Raw genomic sequence first — 12,435 nt, 5'->3', positions numbered from 1 at the left:
AGGTCTCTCCCCTCGGAGCGGGTCGGCGGCCTCCTCCGACCGCTCCCGGCCCCGCCTCACTTCCCCTCGCCTACGCCTCCTCCCCTTTCTTCTTTCCCCTGCCTCGCCGCTACTTTCGCCTCCGCCGGCTCCCGCCTCCCCTCCCTCCCCGGCGCGGGGCCGAGCCGGCGGGGGCGCGCCGAGGGCGGCTCCGCGCCCGGGTTTCCAGCGGCCGCGGCCAATCCCCGCGCAGCCCGCGGCGGCGTCGCGCCCCAGCCGAAACCGGGCGGCTCCTCCCGCCCCCGCCGCCCCCCCAACCCCGCGCGCCCGCTGGGGCCGCGGAGAGGAGCGCGCGGCCGCGCTGAGCTGAGCGGAGCCGAGCCGGGGGCGCAGAGCGCGGGAGGCGGTGGCGCGGAGCCCAGGTGAGCTGACGGGAGCGGGGCCGCGGGCCGCGGACGCAGCGCCGCAGCCCCGGGCGCCGTCGTCCTCTCGGGGCGCGGGACCGCTGCTGGGATTGCAGACAAAGCCCTGAGGCCGGCCCCAGTTCCCTCCATCGAGGGGACCCCACGTGCGCCGCCCCACGCCCCGCCACGTGGGGGGACCCGGCCCCCCGGCGCCCCTTCCCCCGCGTCCTCGGAGCGCCTGGGGCCTTGGGGTGGCCTCCTTGGCTGGGCCGCGCCCGGCCGGGGGTGGGAGGGGCGGTCCCGGAGTTTGGAACCGATGTCACCCGGGGCCGGGGCAGTCAAGGATCTTGGAGGCGGCCTAGGCCCACCTTCTCGCGTTTGACAGGTGGGGAAAGCTAGGGAAGAGTGCAGGGAAGGAGAGGGACACCGGACTCTGAGCACCCCACCCCCGCACCCCGCTTGTCTTGGGGGCAAACCCAGGACCTGGTGGGTTGGACCAACACCAGGGGGCAGGACCCTGGATCAGCAGTTGCGGGGCCTGGGGACCTTTGCCTCCCTTAGTTGGCCCTCTGCCTCCGCCCTCCGGAACCTCGCTGGCTGGTCTTTTTGACCTAATTTACATCCGATCCTCAGCACTCAGTGAGTGCAGAGAGGTGCCTTCACCGGCACCCTCTGCTTGACTCTTGGGGACGCGAGGAGTCCGGGCCCAGCCCCGCTAAGCATTGGATCTCGGTGCCTGGAATGCCACCCTATCCAGCCTCGAGCTCTTCCTGGCTCCCCCCACCCCCGCACTGCCCAGTTTGGGAAGCGGGTGTATTCACAGCTCTGCCAGCCTCCCTGCTGCTCTCACTTGGCTGTGGGGAGGTTGCACCTTAGCCTCTCCTGTCTCCCTCAGAAGGTTGGGGCGGAGGGATGCCGTTTGGGGAGGGGGCGGGGGACTTGGTGCCGTCAGTAAGAGAGGGGCTCGCTGGCCTGGGGTGGGACATGTAGTGTCCACTTCCTTGAAGGTAACTTTAACCTTCCTCAATCTGGAAGTCCCTACAGTCCCAGAGATAGAAACTTCATGTACCCTAGAGTGGTACTGTCATTTACCACACCCCCTTGCCTAGCTCTGCCCCCAGGGGAGAGAAAACAGGATAGCTCTCTGTCCCCATAGGCTCCCATGTTCTCAGGGGGAGGTAGGGGCAGCAACAAGGGGAGGGCTTTGGGGGAGCGATCCCCTGCCTTCCAAACCACCCCACAGAAACATGCAATTTAAGAATAAACAGTGTTCATGCTATGCAAATGCAGCTTTGTGGTGAGCCCTGGCACCTCCTTCCAGATTGCTCATCATCAGCCCTTCCTATATAGAAAGCAGCTATTGTAGTGAGAGCACAGTGTATTTTTGTAATAAAAAGTAATAGCCATCATTTGATGAGCCTCCAAACACTGTGCTATGTGTTGCGTTTATTATCTCATTTAAGGTCTACCAAAATCCTAGAGGCAGAGATTTTTATTCCCATTGTAGAGATGAGGAGGTCAAGGGTGGAAACAATCCTGCAGTGTTGCTAGGAGTTAGCCTCATTCTATAGAGGGATCAGAGAGGTTAAGCAACTTGTCCAGGGTCACACAGGCATGTCAGGCCCTTGAGCCTATGCACTTTACCACCTCTCCTAGAGCAGGGTCCCTTGCAAGGCTGCCCTCAGCTTTTTGAGGGGTCCAGAATTGTTTACTAAGCCAGCTTAGGGGGACACAGATCTAAGCAGGCATGCTGCTGATGCTTATTGACTTGTCTTTGTTCCCAGGTTGTTAGTGGGCTAGTAGCCAAATTATTCACCAATAACTCTGCAGTAGCTCTCATCAAGGGCAGTCCCACCTTCCTGGCAAGCATTTGGAAAAGTGCCTGGTGACTTGGTTGTCAAAGTGATACTGAGCACTTCTGGCTTTGGTGGGTTGGAGCCAAGGATGCCAAATGTCCGGCAAGCAGGCCAGATCCATGCCAGGCACAAAGAATTGTCCTGGCACCTGTTGAAAAACACCAGGAGGAATCAGTGTGCTAGGAATGAAGGAAGCAGAGGGCTGTGGAGTTTCTGGAGAAATCTCTTCTGGCCGGTATGAAGCCAGGAGGCTCCCAGAAAGAGGTGTTGTTTGTGCTCAGCCTTGAGTAATGGGCTAAAAATAAATAAATAAAATAAATAAATAAAAGGAGGTTGCATGGGAGTAGAAGGGTAAGGGTTTGACCTAGCAGAAAGAACTTTCTGCAGTAACTCAGAGTTCCCTCCTTGAGAGCCTCAACCTGGATCCAAGATGGGCTGCTGGGTGGGGAGACACCTCTGTCAAGAGGAACTGGGTGGGGCAGGCCAAGCCTATTTTCAAGGCATTTTGACTCAGATTTTAATGTGGGTTGCAGAGTCATCCTCATGCCATCATGAACTCATTTAATGGAAGGGCTCAGAGAGGCAAAGTCCTATAACTTGTTTAGGGTCACTCGCAACCTTCCTCTCTGCATGCCACCTTCTGGTAGCTGTGGGAAGCCTAGAGTTCTCATTTCCTTTTCCAGTCCTGGAGATTTGGGGCAAATGCTATTTCAGATTGTCCTTTGGGTCAGAGGGCCTCGTGTTGCTATTTTTCCCCGGATGTTGTGCTCTCCCAGTTAGCTCCTCCCCTTTGGGTTACAGGCCCTGGGGCGTGGGGTTCAGGCATGACTGGCTCCAGGGTGCTGCCTTGGCCTTCTCCCTCATGTCTGCGCCTCCTTTCTTGGGAGTGAAGGAAATTGCATTCCTCTCTTGGAATGGCCTTTTCTTCTTTCAGAATGTTTTTGTTCCCCTGTTGACCTGTTGATATGTGACCTTTCGCATCTGGCTTCTCTTTCTTGGAGCATAAATGTTTCCCGAGGTTCATCCATGCTGTAGAACATCTCCGTGTTTCTCTTCTGTGGCTGAGTAGTATTCCCTTGTATGGATAGACCCCATTTTGTTTATCCATTCATCAGCTGGTGGACACTGGGTTGTTTACACCATGCACTTTGTGCATTCCTCTGCCTCTTCAGCGCCCAATTAATAAACCTCTGGGCATGAGACATTATTTTGTCACTCTGTTTGCAAAGAGACAGTGGTGGAAGGAAGGGTCTCTGAAATCAGTTGGGGAACAGTTCCCATGAACAGGGTTTTCAGGATTCCCTCCATTTTGCCCCCTCCAGCTCCGCCACAAGAATCCTTCCTTCCAAAGCCCAGTGCCTCCAGGGTCAATGCACGGGGCGGGGGTGGGGGGGGTGGGGGAGGGGACACGGACGCGTGTGATTTTTCAGGGAGAGTGTGGATGTCCTTCGGTTCCATTTCTTCCGTCACGGTGATTTGTTAGATGTAGGGCCTCATGTCATCTCTTGGCATGTATTTTGTGAGACTTTTTCCAGGTAAGTAAATCCACAAAGTAGAGAAAGCCTCACCAGACAGATGGAGCCCTAACCCGGTGGCCAGGCGTGCAGTCAGTGCAGTCTCCCAAAGGCTTAGCCAGAAATGCCTACCACGGAGGAAATCAGAAGTCTAGCAAACACTGACCTGGGAGGAAGCTCAGAAAAGAGCACCCCTTAGCCTCTTCCGTTTGACAGCTGCGTAGGTGGAACGGAGAGAGGAGGGGAGAACAGGGTCTTTGGGAGCATTGACTGTGAACCAGCTTTCATATAGAAGATGGACTCCAAAGCCACCCTCTGACTAGGCCGCAGTGGCTCCATTTTATAGATGAGAAAATCAATGCCCTGGCCCCTGGGATCTGTCTAGTTTCCTGGCCTACCTTCTAATCCTGAGTGCTCTAGTCTCCCTTGGCCTCCATATGGTGGCAGATCATACCCATTTTCTCCAGGAGGGTATGGTTTTGCTCTCTGAAAAATAAGATTTTAAGTGATTATTTTTTTCTTTCTTCCCTGATTGGATCCCTTCCTCAACACAACCAAAAGTTGGGTCTATTTCAAGGGAGGTGGTTGCTCAGGTTGCTCAGACCTCTGGCTCTGGCATTCCCTGCAGGGGGCGTTAATGACCAAAATGGGGAAGGAGTGATTTCAGCTGCCCGTGTTTTCGGTTTCTGTCATGTTGGTAGTGGTGCTGCCGAACGTTTTCTTCAATTACGAAACATTTTAAGCATAGAGAAAAGCCAAGTTTTGTTTTGTTTTTTTGACTGGCTCATGTGTTTTGGAAGACCGGATGGAAACAGGGCAGAGCAAGGCGCTTCACTTAGCGCTGGCTCTGGAACCCTGATGATATGTCACTGAACTGAGCCCACACTTTTTGGGGGGCTGGTAACAAGCCCTGTCCTGGGAGCTGAGGGACGCTGGGATGTGGTCCCTGTCCCCGGAGAGCTCCCAGGTGGGTGGTCTCTGAACTCTTGGGGAGTGCTCTGGAAGAGATAAACAATTCTAGCATTTTCCCCTTTGAAAAGGAGAGAAAGAAAATTCCAAGAGTCTCTTGTACCCCCACCCCCACCCCATCCCGAAAGCTGCTGAGCAACTATTTTTATGTTGTCTCTTTTTATCCTGTTGGCTCTGTAAATAGTTGAGAGATGGCAGTTGCAGAGATAAAAAATGCTTAACCCAACCTGCAGTGGAGAGAGGATGGTCCCGCAAGGAGATGCCCCCTCACCCCTCTCCGGCCAAGGTCTGGCCCCTCTGCCTGCAGGGGCGTGAGGTAGGAGGTGAGTGGATGGGGGAAGGGGCATCGTGGGTGGTGTCTGAGATAAGCCTCTGCTGGAGAAGTTTAAATGGGGAACTAGTGGTTTGGGTGGGGGCAGGGTGTGGAAGAAAGAACACCTCCCTTATGGGTTTTTACAAGTGTGTTAGGATTTTGCCTTTGAGGCTTCTGATGGAAAGAGATTTTATCTAGGTTCATCTCAGACAATTCTCCCAGCTTCTGTGTCCAGGTGTGGGGGACAGGGTTGGTCCCCCTGTCTGGGGTTGCTTTGGGCTGGAGGTTCCGGAGGGAGGGAACTGGATTTAGCATCACCTCCAAACCGCAGGGAAGAGGGAAGGAGAAGGGCCGTGGGTGGGCAAGGCAGGGGTGCCTGTGGATTCCAGGCTGGCCCCCTCTATCTCCGACTTGCCAGGCTGCAGAATGTTGGAGTCCCAGTTATTTCTTTCATTTGTTTCAAATTGTTACTTCTTTTCATTACAAACTGAAATTCCAGTTGTTTCCCTGCCTTTTCCTTTGGTTCAGTGAAAGATTCAGGGGGAAGAGGGGGAAAGAAGTAATATGGTTCCCACCTCCTTTCCAGATACCCCCCACACCTGCTCCACAGCCACCCACCCACTGACACTTCCTCCTCTTCAAGATGGGGGGCCACTGGGGCGCACCTGGCTTAAGATGCTTGGCTGTGTGAACGGGGCCCCCCTCTCCATACTTCCTTATTGACCAAACAATAGCCTCGGAAGAAGACACTTGGGCTTCTTGCTCAATAACTGTTGTGGCCCCCAGGGGACATGGGGCTGCAGGGGTCAGGACCCCTGGTTCTCACCCTGGCCTAGCCCTGGACCTGCTAGGCTCCCTTGCGGAGGTCACCTCACCTCCCTGGGTCTCAGCGACTCCATCTGCAGCCCTGCGCCAAAGAGGAAAGAGCCTCGGGAGCGTGCACAAATTCTTTTTGACACTTGTAAGCAAGGACATGAAATTCTGTGCACACTTTGATTTAAATCTTGTGAAAAGTGATGCATGTGGACAAGAGTTAGAGGGGAAGATGAAGAGAGTAAAGTCAGCACGGTAGGATTAGAGATAAAAAATTTTGTTTTAATATAAATTCAAGCCAGTTGAGGGACTTGAACTTGCTAGCCGTGGAAGTGCTTTCTTGGCAACAGCCTCCGTTGAGGGAGCCTTTGCTGTGTGCAGAAGGGACCTTCACTTGATCACCATGTCCCACCTCTCCAGGAGCCTTTGGTTTACACCCATGCTTTCCCCAAGCGCTGTGTGATTGTGGGCAAGTCGCTCGGACTCTCTGCCTCAGTGTCCTCACCAGTGAAATAAGCATGATAAGCGTCCCTGACTCATAAAGTTGTTCTGACAGTTAAATGAGATGAAACATGTAGAGTGCTCAGAATAGTGCCTGGCACTTGGCAAGAACTCCAGAGAGCTGGCTGCCATCTAACACCATCATGGCCCCAGCTACACTGATGCATTTCTTGTATCGAAGATGCTGGTCACTTTCTTTCCTTCACTCTGTCCTGTTCATTAGCCCTTCCTTTCCCTATCCTTGATTTTTTTTCCTTTAAGATTAAAGAGAAAAAAAAAAAAGATTAAAGAGAAAAAAAAAAGACTTTGGAAGTTCTGGTTTCTGCCTCACTGTCAAGGTGAAGGCTGTCTGGGTCACCAGGGGACCTGCAGCTGCCTGGCAGTTTAGCCTGGTTGAGAGCCTTACAGTGTAGGAAACTGTTGATCTGGCAGGAAGCTTAGTGGAGAAGCTTTTCTGTTAATCAGCTCTGTGTCTTCTGTCAGTCACGACTCTTGGTCATAAGTGACAGAAAACCAGTCACAAACTAACTTAAGCAAAAATGGGCTCATGTAGTTAAAAGCTTCTGGTGTATGTGGGGCTTCAGGCATGGCTGGATCCAGGTACTCAAACAGTGTCTCTGGCCTCAGTTCTTCTCTTTCTGTTGCCTCTCTTCTCTCTCTGTCGACTTCATTCTAAGGGAGGGTTGTTCCCCAGCCCCTGATAACTCTAGAAATACATCCTTTTTGCTCCAAGTTCCACAGAAAGAGACATTCTCAATACTTCTGCCAAATCCTAGAATGAGACTTGGTGGTCTGACTTGAGTCACACATCTACTCTTGAATCAAATCTCTTGACCAGAGCAATTCATGCCTCATTGACTAGGCTTAAGTCATATGGGAATCTCTGAAGTTGATGGTACAGACAGCACCATGGAGTCACCTTTCACAAGAAAGAATGGTTTCCCAGATGTAAAGCAAGCTGCTGTTACTAGACTAAAGGAACATGGACTCTAAGCCAGCTAAAGAAAACTTCTTAGCAGCCTTGGGATGGGTGATATAAACGACGGCCTCAAGCCAACATTTACTGAGTGCTACAGCATTCTGGAAAGTTCTAGGTCCTGGAGTTGATGAGTAAAAAAGAAAGGCAAGACCGCGGCTCTCACAAGTTAAGTCAGGGTGATGTCTCCACTCCCAAATCCTATGCATTTCTTTTCTGACCACCCGAGGACCCCCTGTCTTCATACTCCCCCTCTCAAGCAGGTTGAGGTCTTAGGAAGTCAGAAGAATGGGCTGTGTCCTCCCCTTTGTTAGAGATTTTGCCCAGCCTGGACTTTATTTAGGATGTAATATGTGGACCTTGCAAGGCTGTACTTGTAATTGTTAGCCCCTTCTCGAAAAACTCAGACCAATTTTAGCTTTTCCTGTGGAACCACTGCTTAACTTGGGGCAAATCAGTAAATCTTCCTGAACGTTCATTTTCTCATTGGTGAATTGAAATGGTTGGAGCAGGTGACCCTCGATGTGTGCCCTATTTAGCCCTGACATCCGACGCATCTCCAAGCAGGGCCTAGAGGGGTGAGACAGGGCAGGAGCTGTGGAAAAAGGGGGCGGGCATGTGATGTGCACTTGGCCTGTCCTCGGTGTTGGGGAGGAAAGGGGGGGCGGCGAGGACTGGGGCACGCGGGCAACTGTATGTCCTGTCTGAGGCTGCCATGAGCTGTTGCCAGGAGAGAACACAGGCCCAGTGCTATTGGAGTGTCCAGTACCTCCAGAGACTCTGGAAATTTTGCCTTTTATCTGAAATGTCCTGGCTTTGAGATGTTGACCTCTCATTCAAATAGTTTTAGACACAGGGTAGGTCAAGCAAAATATGTTGGTGGCCAGTTGTCACCCGGAGTCACCATTTGCCACCCTTTTGCTCTCGGGACTGTGATGGGGACGGGGTCTGTGCACGCTAAGCTAAAACGGGCATTATCCCTCCTGCTGTCTACCAAGGGGGGGCCTTTGTCTCTGGGGAGACAGTCCGTTTCCATGCCTCCAAACAAAGAGTGCTTAAGGAGAGTCATTTGTAAGGGTTGGTGTCACTGAACTGATAAGACTGTTTGGCTGGGCCAGGGCTGGAATCTGGAGTGTTCCTGCTGACATCAGACCTTAGCCCTGTGTTGGCCAGTCCCGCCGAGCCCCCCAGGTCTCCGCTCCTGTTTGGAAACACCTCTGAATTGGGGCCTCGGAGGCAGCCGGCTGCTCCGGGTGGGCGGGAGCTGTGTTAGTTTGCTAGGGCTAACTGCTGTGACCAGGAACCACAGACTGGGGGCCTTCACCAGCAGAACTGTATTGTCTCACAGTTGTGGAGGCAAGAAGCCCTTGATCCAGCTCCCTCCCGCCTTCTGCTGGCCATCTTTGGCATTCCTTGGCCCGACAGGGCAGCACCAGGTCTCTGCTTCCACGTTCCCATGTGTTCTTCCCTGTGTGGGTTTGTCTCTGGGTCCAGATTTTCCCCTTTTTATAAGGACACCAGTCATATTTGATTAGGACCCACCTTAGTGACCTCACTGTAACTTGATGACCTCTGTAAAGACCATCTCTTCCAAATCAAGTTACATTCTGAGGTCTCAGGGTTATGACTCCAGCATATCTTTTTTGGCCGGGGGCGGGGCACAATTCAATCTATAACAGGTGCCTAGTGGGGTCCCTGAAACTCTGCCCTGGGTTGCCCTTTGTGTTCTCCATCAACTTCCTACAAAGCTCTTGTGCTCCAGCCCCTCCAGCTTCCTTCCCGCGCACCCTCCGTGCACTCACGCTCACGCTCACACTCACGTGCCTCCAATCTGGGGAGGAGGGGGTGGTGCTTCTTTCTGTTCCCTCCACTCTCCCACATCTTTCCTGCCTCGGGGCCTTCTCAGAAGCTCACTTCTGGAACAAGTTCCTGCCCCCTCAGCACCTACGCACCCTGTAGGTCTCAGCCTAAATATAATTTCCTCAAGTGAGGCCCCCCCCATTCCGATCTAAAGTGGGACCCTCCGTTTTCTCTCTCTCTTTTTTTAAATTAATAAATGTATTTTTTGAGAGAGAGAGTGTGAGCAGGGAGAGGGGCGTTGGGGGAGAGCGAGAGAACCCTCAAGCAGACTCCCCACTGAGCGTGGAGCCCAATATGGGGCTCAGTTCCAGGACCCAGAGATCACGACTTGAGCCAAAATCAAGACTTGGCTGCTTAACCAACTGAGCCACCCAGGCATCTCCCCTGTTTTCTCTTTTATCTTGTCCTGGTTTCTCCTCATTTATACTTGTAGAGTTATTTGTGTACCTACTTTGTTTTTTAAAGATTTTATTTATTTTACAGAGAGGGAGGGAAAGAGAGAGAGAGGGATCTCTAGTGAAAGACATTGAGTGCAAGCAGGGGGAGGGGCAGAAGGAGAGGGAGAGAATCTCAGGCACACTCCCCACTGAGCACAGATCCAGTGAGGGGCTTGATCTCACTACCCTGAGATCATGACCTGAGCGGAAACCGAGAGTCAGATGCTGAACTGACGGAGCCCCCCAGGCACCCCATGTACGTACTTTTAACAAATCACATCTATTTTGTTTACCAGCCACATAGTAGGTCCTCAGTAATTATCTAAAGGAACAAATGTGTGAGTGAATTTCCTTTAGGACCTCGCTGGGCCTCAGTTTACCCACGTAAGAGAGGATGTGTCTGGCCAAGCCTGTTCTCCCAGGGAGGACATCGTCCCTGGCGTTGGCAGCATCCTTGCAGCTACCTGAGGCCCCTTTGTTAGCCCACGGTGCCTGGGAGCTCAGGGAACCCCTTGCAGGGTATGTCTCGGGTTGAGGCATGTCCCTAGCACACTTGCTGGCTACTTGCTGGCTGGGCTCGTATGGTGCCTCTGCATTTGGTGAGCAGGCACAGGTTGGAAACAGCCCCTAGGAAATGGGAACGTGCTTCCTAGAGGTTGGTACCCCTTGGCTTCCTGGCAGAGGAAGGAGCGCTTCCCTTCATCCGGGCCCGGAGCCTGGACCATCTGCTTCAGGAAGGGTCTGGTTGTTCTGTTGAGCCACCTCGTGAGAGGTGGGGGAGCTTGGGGCTGCCAGCCCTGGGGGGATGGGGGAGCCTTCAGGGGAAGGGAGAGGACACAGGAGAGGCTCTGGGGAGAGGGCTCTTGGTGTTTTTGTCAAACCCAAGCAGTTTTGCAGAAAGGGGCCCCCCAACCCCTCAATGGCATGCTCAGCTGTCCCTCCCTTGCAGAGGGCCTGTGGGGATCAAATGACCCAGGTGGAATGGTTAGCCATGCTTGGTGCAGGGTCAGTGCTCAGTTGGTTTTTAGCTGTTGTGGTTGTTATGCAAACCATTGTCTTTGTATGATTTTTTTTTTTCCTCCTGGGCAGAGTGTTGATAGGTTTCATCAAATCCCTATGGAGCCTGTGACCTTGTAGGGTCTATGGCCCCAGAACCATTGGAACCCTGGCTTGGACTCTGTAGGGGTTAGTGGTGGAAGATCGCCCTCCCCTCAGGCAGAATGGCCATCTTGCCTGTCAAGCCTCTCTGGAGACCAGGGGGCTCCAGGTGGTCTCGAGGCACTGAGGTCTGGGCCTTCTTTCCTGAGACCTGGACACATTTGCCCCTCCAGCACAGAGGCCTTCACTTCCGTCCTGCCTCCTCCAGACCTCAAGGGCCAAGGCCCTGGCCAGACGCCAGCTTGTCAAGGAGACTGATTAAAAGCAGCTTTGCTGGGGGCAGATGGCTTGGTGTCCTTGGCCTGGAGTGAAGATCGATAAGCAATTGTTTTTTTCTTGGCAAGAAAAAAATTCTCCATTAACTTTCTCAGGTGCTGCCAGACTAGTTTTCTTTTCAGGAACTTTGCAGACCTGTCAGAGGCGGCTCTGGGAGGGAGGACAGGCCACTGGAGCTGCCTCCCTGCCCTGGGGGCGGCAGCCCCTATGGCCAGAGCGATGGAACCCACACGAGAGCAGGCTGGCTGGCTTGGACATCAGTACCTCATAGGAACATTCTGGAACCCAGCCTGGCAGGGAGTAGGCATTCGATAGGTAATTGTTGAAAGAATAGCTTTTTGATCATATAACCATGTACCAGACATGATACTGCGTGCTTAGCTCATGTAATCCTCATGACTGTTGGGTGAATGCCCATTTTATAGATAAGAAAACTGAGGCCGAGGGAGGCTAAGTCATTTGTATGTGGACAGTCCAAGCAATGGAGCTTCAAGGGTCCTGCTTATCCTTTCCTGGGGGATGTGTAACATAACAAGCTGGGCCGCAGAGAACCTTGAACTTGGGTTGGATTCTTTCAGTGATCGGGACACACAGCCAGGAACACAGTTCATGATTTCTTTCTCAGACAGTAGGGTGGGAGACAGGAATAGGAGTGGGGCCAGCTGTCTCCTCCTCTGCGTGCCTCAGCCCTCTAGGTTTATTATCCTAACTCCTGCCATGGTTACGTTACCTTCTTTCTTTTAAGAATTCACTTCTGGGGGCGCCTGGCTGGCTCAGTCGGTAGAGCGTGTGACTCCTGATCTCAGGGTTGTACGTTCAAGCCCCACGTTGAGTGTAGAGATTACTTAAAAATAAATTATTTTTATTTTTTTTATTTTTATTTTTTTATTTTTTTATTTTTAAAGATTTTATTTATTTATTTATTTGAGAGAGAGAATGAGATAGAGAGAGAGCATGAGAGGGGAAAGGGTCAGAGGGAGAAGCGGACTTCCCGCCAAGCAGGGAGCCCTATGCGGGACTCGATCCCGGGACTCCAGGATCATGACCCGAGCCGAAGGCAGTCGCTCCAAAGGCAGTCGCTTAACCAACTGAGCCACCCAGGCACCCAAAATAAATTTTTTTTAAAGATTTTATTTATTTGAGAGAGGGAGAGGGCGCGTATATGCGCGCGCACACACACACACACACACACACACACACACACAGGAGTAGGTGGAGGGGCAGACTCCCTGCTGAGCAGGGATCCCGACAGGGGGCTCGATCCCAGGACCCTAGGATCATGACCCGAGCCGAAGGCAGATGCTTAACTGACTGAGCCACCCAGGTGCCCCAAAAATAAAATCTTAAAAAAAGAATTCGGGGCACCTGGGTGGCTCAGT

General features: G+C 52.7%; 1 protein-coding gene across 1 annotated transcript in view; it reads left to right on the top strand.

Annotated features, from left to right (window-relative positions):
• The first annotated feature begins 267 nt into the window (after positions 1 to 267).
• CAMKK2 (calcium/calmodulin dependent protein kinase kinase 2) overlaps positions 268 to 12,435 on the top strand; it is a 52,415-nt gene continuing 40,247 nt past the window's right edge. Inside the window, exon 1 of the mRNA XM_073881144.1 lies at positions 268 to 401. The gene's annotated coding sequence lies outside the window, so the exon portion shown is untranslated. The remainder of the gene's footprint in view (positions 402 to 12,435) is intronic.

Source organism: Callorhinus ursinus, unplaced genomic scaffold (assembly GCF_003265705.2).
Source record: "Callorhinus ursinus isolate GAN/ISIS: 27379988/994484 unplaced genomic scaffold, GSC_fseal_2.0 scaffold41, whole genome shotgun sequence".
Lineage (NCBI taxonomy): Eukaryota > Metazoa > Chordata > Mammalia > Carnivora > Otariidae > Callorhinus > Callorhinus ursinus.
This window is presented reverse-complemented; position numbering and strand designations above follow the sequence as displayed.